Consider the following 10288-nt stretch of genomic DNA (forward strand, 5'->3'; position numbering starts at 1 on the left):
GTTCTTTTCGTTTCACCTTGTCTTGTTTTGGTTCTACTATTGCCTTATATAGCTCATCTACACTCACCAATATAGGACTTGTACATAACTATGCTTGAAGAGTGGATTGGTGAAGGATCTTGGAGAGATCCTCTGTAGTTAGGGGATTGATGTTCTGAGCTAAATTGTCAAGAACATCCTTAATAATTATTTTGTTTGCAAGTGTGATGGTTACATGAGGAGGGCTAGGAGGTAACATTTTTGTGTCTTGCACACTCTATTCCTCTTCTTGGTATTGTTTAGATATTGCCATATCTTCTTCCTTTTGTGTTTCTTCCTCCTCACCTTTTTCTTTGTCTTCCTTATCTTTCTTATCTTCCTCCTCTTTCTTCTTTTCTTCATCTTCTTTTGTTGTTGCTTCCTTCTCTTCCTCTTGCTTATCTTCCTCTCCTTTCTTCTCTTCTATTTTCTTTTCCTTGGTATTGGTCTTTACCTTATTTTCTTCCTCCTCCTTGTTATCAATTATTTTGTAAATTGTTTTCCACAATTGTGTGAATTTATTTACTACATCCTCAATCTTGTTTTGTAGGATGCTGAAGGCTCTATATTTAGGTACAAACTTACCACCATGTTTCTTATTAGCCTTTTTTATTTGACCTCTTTTCAGGTCAGGCATCACTCCTTTTCCATTTTTTGGCAATAATGTCATTTTTAAAAATTTATCTCATATAGCTCTCTAGGCATGGTATTGTCTAGCTCTAGAGGTGTATTCTTAAACTCTACCATCATGGCATATATTGATTCTTCTATTTTATTTTGTTCTTCTCTACTTAGCTTATTGAAATCAATATTTTTCAAGTCATTCAAATCTACATTACTAACATTTTCACAATTTTTGTCCATAGTAGATTTGGGAGGATGACTTGCCACTCTGAATTGGTTGATATCCTCTGACTCTGTTCTTTCCTGATCATCTGTATCCACTGTGCCACATATTTTCTTCTCTTCTTTGGTGCTTCATCAGTCTGTTCACCAGCTTTCTTCTTCTTTTTTGTTGCCTCTTTGGCCTTTTGTGTTGATGCCCTTGTAGTAGCTCTTGTTGCTGGTGTTGGCTTGGCTTGTGTAGGTTTAGTGACTTTCTTGGGCTTGGGTTGAGCTAGAGGCTGAGTTTTAGCTTGGCTGAGCTAGAGGATGAGTTTTAGCCTTTCTTTTCTTTTTCTCAGCTTCTATAGGTGCTTCCTTGGTCTCTTCTTCCTTAGCATCTTCCTCCTTGTCTTCTCCTAAGCCTTGTGTCAACTCTGTTGGGCCTTGCTCTTACTCTTCTTCTTCTTCTTCACCACCTACTTCTCCTTCAATATGTGCTCGAAGTTTCTTCTTTATCTTATTTACTAATTTATCTTTCTTCTTAATAATAGAGGCTATCTTCATTTCAGTTTCAACTTTAGATTTCACAACATGATATGTGCCAAAGTGAGGAGCCTTCTTATATATCTCTTTTGCAAGTAATATTGTGATTGTTGCTAAGGCTTCATTTACATCAAGTTCATATCCCAATGGCCTTAGCCATCTTACTCTTGGTATTGCTGCATGGATGTAGGTATAATCAATGTCAACCAAAAAGAATATTTCATTGATGTGTTTTTCCACTAGGGAAACTAGTATTCTCACCCTTTTCTTCATCTATTTCTTAAAATCTTTAAAATAGCTTTTCATTTGAGGCTCAAAATTGTCACCCATCTGATCAATGAACTCATTGATTTGTGTAATTGCAGTTTTGTTAGGGTTCCAATTCACCTTTCCAATTGAAGGAAACTCTTCCATAGCATAAAAGAATATACACATAAGAACTAAACCAAATTTGCATTGAGCACCTTTTGATCTCCTTATTGCTCCTAGGTTTTCATTTATTTGTTGCAACGTTAGTTTTGAAAGATCATATGTGTGATCTTTCTTTACCACTTTGTAGGCTACATCAACAGCTATACATGGCACACTGTTTAATGTACTGGATTGATAGAATTTATGAGATATTACTCTCATAGGAGAATCTAGAAGAGGATTAGTTACAGTATCAATAGTCATACCCCTCTTATTCCATTTGGTTCCTATATTCCTTTCAATAATCTCTTTGGAATCATTGTGCAAGGTCCTAGGCTGATCTAGGGTTGGGCAACTTGTAACCCTATGCACTATCCTTTTTGTAATATTTACTAGTCCTATTTCCAACCACAAACATCCATTGTGAATTCTACTAAGGATAATCCATATCCATTCAATTTTGAAACTTGTAGGGTAAACTAAGGCATTGGTCAAACCCTTTTTCTTGACTATTTGGAATTTGTCCTCATAATTTTGTTCTCACACAGTTTGTCATAGGCTTCGAATATCTCAAGATCACCTACTACACCTATCTTGCAGTTATAACACTTTCACACATCTTGTACCATGAAAACTTTTGGTGGAATAATGGATAACATGCTAGCTCGATCATTTCTGTAGGTGACTTCTAGGATTGGCCTAAACTTAGGTTGTTTTACCTCATCACTAACTAACTAAACCTAATGACTTTCCTTTCCTTTTGGGTTTCTTGAACTAAAAGCCATTATACTGAACTAGGGTTTTAATTTATTAAAAACTTTAACACTGCATAGCTCGACACTTGATAAATACCTTAGATCATCAAAATGTATGGTGAATCACTATTGAGATTGATGAAAATGGCTAAAAATGTTGCTATATGATCACCCCTACTCTTTTCTCATCTTTTCTTTGCATTTAGATAGCATGAAAATAATAAAATTTTTACCTTATACATGTCAAAACCTAGCATTAAATGCTTCGTGCATACAACTGTAAACTTGACACTTATCGGATTCAACATGACTCAACTTCCATTTATTTACTTAGCTTCCACTAGACTTCAACTTCACTCGGCTTCAACTATCAACTCGATTGCTATTAGAAACTCGGCATCCATTGGATCTTTACTTGGCATCTAAAGACAGTTTGGTAGTATTTGTAGAAACTTTAAATTTTGACTAGGCATCTTTGCTCATGCAGATTTCTTCCTTGTAGTACTTCTTTGTGTTGGGATTGATGTATGATATAACTTTGTATATTAGTCCCATACTTCTATTCTTTCTTAGTTGGATGAGATGTGATCACTTGACCTCTTGGGTGAAATGATTTCTTCATTTAATGTGCTGCACTCATCTTTCTTCTTCCAAGTTTTGCTCATTTGCCCTCTGATTTGTTCAATATCTACATTTTCTTTTCCTTTGTTGACTTCTATCTTGGGTGCTTTTGACTTTGTTGGGCAATTCTTGTTGATATGACCAATTTTTAAGCAACTAAAATATGTAATTTGACTTAACCATCTGCTGTAATTTCCTCTAAAATGTGTCCTTATGCAATTTTTAGGAATATGTCCATACTCCTGACAATAGTGACAGCTATACTTGGTGTTGTAGTCCCAATTGTAGTGCTGATCATGATTGTTTCCTTTTATAGGCTGATTGGGTGTCCACATAAGCTTTGATCTACATTCAAATGCTCTATGTCCATACTTTTTGTAGTTGTAGTAGTGACCTTCAAATCTTGGTGTCCTCATGGTCTTGGTTCTACATTCATGTGCTTGATGTCCTTGCTTTTGCACTTGTGAGAAAATCTTGCATTTGTAGGCTTATCATGCTGATGATTGTTCTTGCTCCTGCATACATTAGAGGTATGTCCCTTTTTACCACAAAAATGACAAGTAGGTTTAGTCTTCTTACCTTTTTTACTCCTTTCTTCTGTATTCTTGGATGATTCTCCTTGCTCAGTGCTGGTGTAACCAAGTCCTAAAGTATCATTACTAGCTCTTGGTGATTTTAGTAGTTTCTTAAAGTACTTGATAGACTCATTGTGTTTTTTGAAGCTTTCTACTATGTCCTTCTCTCTTTTCAGGTCATTTTGTAGTTGATCATTTTGTATCTTCAATGTAGTGATCTATATGTCCTTCATGTTCAGTTCATGATGAGCATTCATCATCTGACTTAAGGTGTCTAGCTGCATGTTTGAGATTCTTTCAAACTCAATTGTCTTCTCCTCCAGTCTATTGGTAAAATTTATCTTATCATCTTTTATCATGACCTTATGTTCAGTGGCTCTCTTCTTTTATTTAGTCACTTCACAAAGCATTATGGCTTGTGACTCTTGTTCAAGCTTGAGTAATCTAATTTCTTCAGCTTGTGCTTTATTTTTCTCCATCAGCTATACTATTGCTGCATCAAATTCCTTGGAATCTCCATTGGAAAAAAATTTTGTGGTATCAATCTCCTTGTAGTGTATGTCATTTTCAACTATGGCTATATCCTTCCTTCTTTTTAAGGACTTTCTCAATTCTTCTCTGGCTTCCTCCAGTTTGTGTAGAGTGAGGTGCACATCAATCACATGATTGTCTATGATCTTCCCAAGTTTGAAGACTTCCATCTTTAGACCTTTTCTCTAAGCTATTAGGCTTCTCCTTGTGAGAACCTTTTCTTTGATACTAATTGTTGAAATATTCAAAATGGGAAGAGTACTTCTAAGGGGGCAGGGGGCGGGGGGGGGGTGTGAATCAGAAGTAACACACTTGTACCTTTTCAAAATCCTTTTAAAACAAATAATTGAAAGTAAATTGCATGCATGTAAATACATCAAATAACCATAAAGTAAACACATTCAAGTAAGCACATGACACTAGAATTTTGGTAACCCAGAAACCCTTGAGGAATAAGAAGGTAAAACTAGGGTGGGGATGATACCCGAAAAATTGCTGAAACAATAATTGTTTGACCACTGATGGTCTACCCTGTGAAAGGCCTGCCCTGTTAAAGGCTTTACACTATGTCAATAGTGACCTGGTTAGAGGATTTACAAAAACTTTACATGAAGTGTCACCCTGTTAAAGGATTTAGTCACCTCTACAAAGGATCTACAAAATAGCTGTTAAGCTAACCTATTATCATAGGGTTTTCGCTATCTAATACAATGGTAAGAGAGCATTAGAAACCTTTGACCTAATTGCTTACAATCTTCAATTGCTGATTTAAAGCACTTAGTCTTCTCACTCTGATGTGATCCTTGCTTGATTTGATATATTTTTGTATCCCTTGCTTTGTTCTGATCAACTGGATATGTAATTGCTGCTCTGTTAATCTAAGTCTTTCACACTTCACACTAAATTTTGCTATAGTTTACCCATACACTATTGTCATCCACACATACAAATGGGTTTTCATCCTCCTTTTAAAGATTTTGAAGACTCAGGGTTAGGTATGGATCTACAATCCATATTGAATTTTGAATTCCCGCTCATTCCTTGCATTTTTCTGATTGGTTGCATAGAAAATGCAAAAGATTCAATCTTATCCTTATCATCCTTCAAAATTCTTTCTATGTCAGCTCATAAAAATAGTTTACATCTAAGTTTGTGAGGGCAAAAACTCATATGTTGATTGTGTGTTACTCGGCACATACTAGACTACTGGTGCTCGACACATATACTATCCTGGTTTTCTTGGCACCTATTACATTCTATCTTGCTTGACACATGTATAGTTCTAGCTCACTTGACACTTATATATTGCTCGGTACTTGAAGTCACTTGGCACCTATTGGAATTATGACTCGGCACAAACTGTAGCTCAGCATACATGGTGTACTCGGCCTCTATGTGAAAAGTGGTTAAGTGTGTTGACACTAAAATGTCAAAACCATTCTAAGACAAACAAATGAGATCCTTCTATAGTGATGTCATATGAACTAGATACTACTATCTAGATTTCTAAATCAAATTTTCAATTATTAGTTGTTTGCAAATTACTATAATGTAATGCTATCAAATAACCTTTATAATTACTATTTGGATTTTAATAACATTGAAACTAACTAAGTGTACATGTGCCTATTATCCTTTTCTTGCTAACTAGGAGTCTTCAGTAGTTACATTTAGCACACATTAGGTGTGTTACCCAACATACAATGTTACCATCACTCTCCACGTAGCTACTAATGAAAGAATATCCCAAAATATATAATAGAGGAATTATATTTGTAAGAACAAATTTATAGGTTTAAATAACATCTGGGGGGGTTTATGTTAGTTTTATATTTTAATATAGTCTTATTTCATATTGTTATAAAACACCTACTTACTAACATAGGTTGAATGTAGTACTCATCTCACATAAACAATGGTCATATTGAATACATTTGTATTTGATTGCTAACTATAACCCACTTACTCACCCCTAAATTCTAAAACTTACCTATCCTCCTTCCTACTTCCTTTGCTTATATTTAACAAGTAATTCTCCTAATCCCTATGTTCCCCTACTAACAAACATACTTAATATCCCATTCCATTAATCAACCAAATTTTTCTACTATATTTTTTTTCTATCTTACCATTACTAACCCATAAACATTACTAATATCGTATACTATCCTTGCTAACTTTTTCTAACCATTTATTTACATTACAAATGACATCTTAACATCTATTTATATTTACTAACGCTAACCCTTCAGTTGTCCTAAAGAACAACCTATTAACTAAACTAACCATAACTTAATGCAACCTAATTACCAAACTTTTCTCTATATAACAATAGTATTGGCTTACATATAAAATCCTAACATTATTTATTAGGTTCCTATTTTAACTACCCCCTTTGTCAATACACACATGAAAATTCTTAAATCTAATTTAACCCATAGTTTCCTACCCTCTCCTAGGCGAATTCCCTTAGCCTAGGCTCATGTGCCCTCTTTTCCTTACCCAAGGTGAAGTGACATTGCAACATTACCCTCCTTTTTGGCACCTAGACAAGGAAGCTTGAGCAACAATAAAATAAAGTAAAATTTTTACCTTTTTCCACCTAACTCTTTAACAAACTAAGTCTGCACTCTTTTCCCCAAGCGCCTAGCATCCTAGGAGAGTGTGTTGGGTTGTCACATTGATGGGAACACCTAGGGGGGAGTGTTTTGACCCAAGTCAGACTAAGACCGCAAACTATCATACTTTGTCATGTGTATATCAAGACATGAAGTGCCTAGGGAGATGGGTTATATGTTTGATAGCTTGGTCTTTTTATTAATATCATTATTATAATTTTATATTATTTTATTTTTTGTATAAATTTTATCTATTTATTTTATTAGTGCTTTATTATGGACAGATCTTATATGTCCCTTCTAGGGATCACATGACCCCTTCTTGGGAAAACTTAGGGGTACTTTATTATGAACTAATATTATAATCCCTAAATAAATTAGCTCCCACTAGGGGTATCATAGAATATTCCTTAATTACTTTATGGGTCTATAATTGGTATGAGAATTAGTTGCCCATCCCTAACAAATTCTAGACACTCAAATTGTAGCTACAAGATGGTTTATTTGTCTTTTTGACTTCCTTATTAACTCTTAATTTGCAAGAGAATAATACTATAGTACCTAGCTCAACTAAGGATCTATCAAAACTTTAAATTCAAATGGACACATAAAATGAACAATCGAAACAAGAGAACTTTCTTCCATTTCATAACATATGATTTTATAAATCAATCACCTATGTTTTTCATTGAGTCAACTATATCCATAAGAAACTTTCACAGAACAACTATGAAATATTTATGTCGAATGTTTTATAATTTACATAAGAAAAGGAGGCTCATTTTGTAACTTCTCCATATTACTTCCATTCACATAATACAAACTCACAAATAAATATTTCCTTACATAACTTTATAAAAATTCCTAAACTTCTCCTTACAAAATGTCAACCATGTACAATGCTAAATAAATCTCTTTTACATCAAAAAGAAATAACAATGGAGACTTGAAATCGCAACACATTGAGATGACATGGAACATTGGTCTCTCTTTACACACTTGTTTTTTTTCAGCATTTTCAAGAGTGAAACCCTAGTATCTTCAAGGGATCCATCTTCATAAAAACTTGCAAACACACACAAACTAGGAGCCATGGAGGCTCACCTCCCATCCTAGGCCTCTATGAAGCCACCCACCAAGTAGGGGAAACAAGACCCAAATGGGATACACACACACCACTTGTCAATGCATGAAAACATATCACATAACACAAAATAATCCCTCCCATGGCTTGCACATTTGGTTCAGTATTGGAACCATTGAACATAGGGTGAAGGTGTGCTTTCAAAAGGAGACTTGCCATATCATCACATATATGCAATAAATAATTTTCATGCCCTTTCGGGGCTTTCACAATTCAACAATTTCATGTCATTTTGGGGCTTTCAAAAAAATCCTCCAACATACTACCATTAACCATATCATCCTTGAATACCCATACTCCATAATCTTCCTTTCTACACCATCATTTACCTTATCACCCCCAAAGCAAGATATGAATTAATATGACATACAATGGAGGTCATACTCCAAGATTCTCAACTATATTTCAAGCCCAACTAATCCCTTCATCTTGGACCTCTCTTCCCTTCCCAAAGGGTGAGTGAAGCCCTCACACCCATAAAAAAACTTGACATTCAAATCAAAACCAAAAGGATCAAGAAAGAAATACCAAGAAATTTCATGAAACACAATGCACATTCATACCACCACAACATAATACAAGAATTCACAATGGCACAAAACAATACCAAAATCTACCATCCAAAGATTCACACTACAAATGCAAGATCCCATAACAAATGCTCCATGCTTGCAGATTTACTATGCAATACTAAAAGGAAGAAAATGTATATAGTTTGAAACACCAACCTTGGTCCAAGCTAAGACAATGATATTTTTTGTAGAGCTCCCTTAGTCCTTCTCCAAATCCTAACTGTCTCTAAACTTAGAGAGTCAGTGAACACCCCCCTAGTTTTTCCAAGACTCTCTAATAAGGCCTTCTCACTAACTATTTTTAGCAAAGACATCAAGCCACTTCCCCTTACAAACTTGTCTCCCTCTAAGTTTTCTATATTTGGGTTAGTGGGAACATGGAAAAGAACACATATGACAAGTCCATTTTCGAATTGGTGGAAGAATGCGTGGGTAAAGGCCCCCCTAGGCTATCTAGTCTCTATCATGGTCAAAATTAGGTCTTGAAAATATCATACTATAAAATGGGAATCTCAGTTTCACATAAAAGACACTTTGGGACCACCTAATGACCCCTCAAAACCCTAGTCAAGTCCAAATTCGAATTTCCTTTGATTGTGACCCATCCCACCCCTTGGCAAGTGGGTTTACTTTCTCATTAACAAGGTAATTAGGTTTAGGGTAAAATGCCCCCATGACCAAAACCCTAAATGACATGTCATTACACACAAAATATACAAGTGTCAAGTGACACATAAAAGCACTTTCCATATCACCACAACATGTTCCTAATGCATCTTTATGATTAAACATTTCCACATACAAGAAAACTTATATTTACGAAGAAAAATACCTTCAAAATGAGGCTATTGAATCTTCCAAAGGTTTTTCTTTGTTAAACTATGTTCACATAGGTTTTGGATCTTGCTTGCCCACAAAATTTCCATGGTTCCACTTCCTGCACATTAAACTTGATCATTAGTAGTCCAAGGAGGTCATATAAATGTATATCATAAATGCATATAATTTCAAATGTTATGAAATCTTATTAACATAATTCAATAAAATTTCCTTTCCTAATCATTTCAAATAAGTCATTCAAAATGTTAATATATCAATATTTGCATATCATAAACCATCATAATCAAATTAACATTTATCTACATATCACATTAAATCATAATCATCATTATCAAATTAACATAAATTTCCATCTCTCATTAAATTGTAAAACATCATGATCTAATTAACATTTATTTACATATCACATCAAATCATAATCATCATATCATAATCCAATTCTATCATGTCATAAAGTTGCATCCATATGTGTTCGATCATCCCATTTACAATATCAGGGTCATAGTTCATATCATAGAGACAAAACACTACTATAACTGTCAAAATCCATAATTAACTAAGCCATTATCCTACTAAGTCTTGAGTAATGTTAAAATATCCAAATCCTGAATATCAAAAGGGATGTAACATACCCCCACTTATAAATTACAAGCATTTCTGAAATTCAACTCCTAGCAAAGCAATTGAAAAAGGTTAGTACATGACGAAATCATTAATTATATCATTTAGGTCTTAATGTGTAGACATAAGTTTGAATCATCAAAATGAAGATATTACAATAACATAACCCTATGGTCTTGAAAGTATATCAAAATATCAAATTAGAAGTATCATA

Source organism: Cupressus sempervirens, chromosome 11 (assembly GCF_028749045.1).
Source record: "Cupressus sempervirens isolate cs-2001-9-10 chromosome 11, ASM2874904v1, whole genome shotgun sequence".
Taxonomy (NCBI): domain Eukaryota; kingdom Viridiplantae; phylum Streptophyta; class Pinopsida; order Cupressales; family Cupressaceae; genus Cupressus; species Cupressus sempervirens.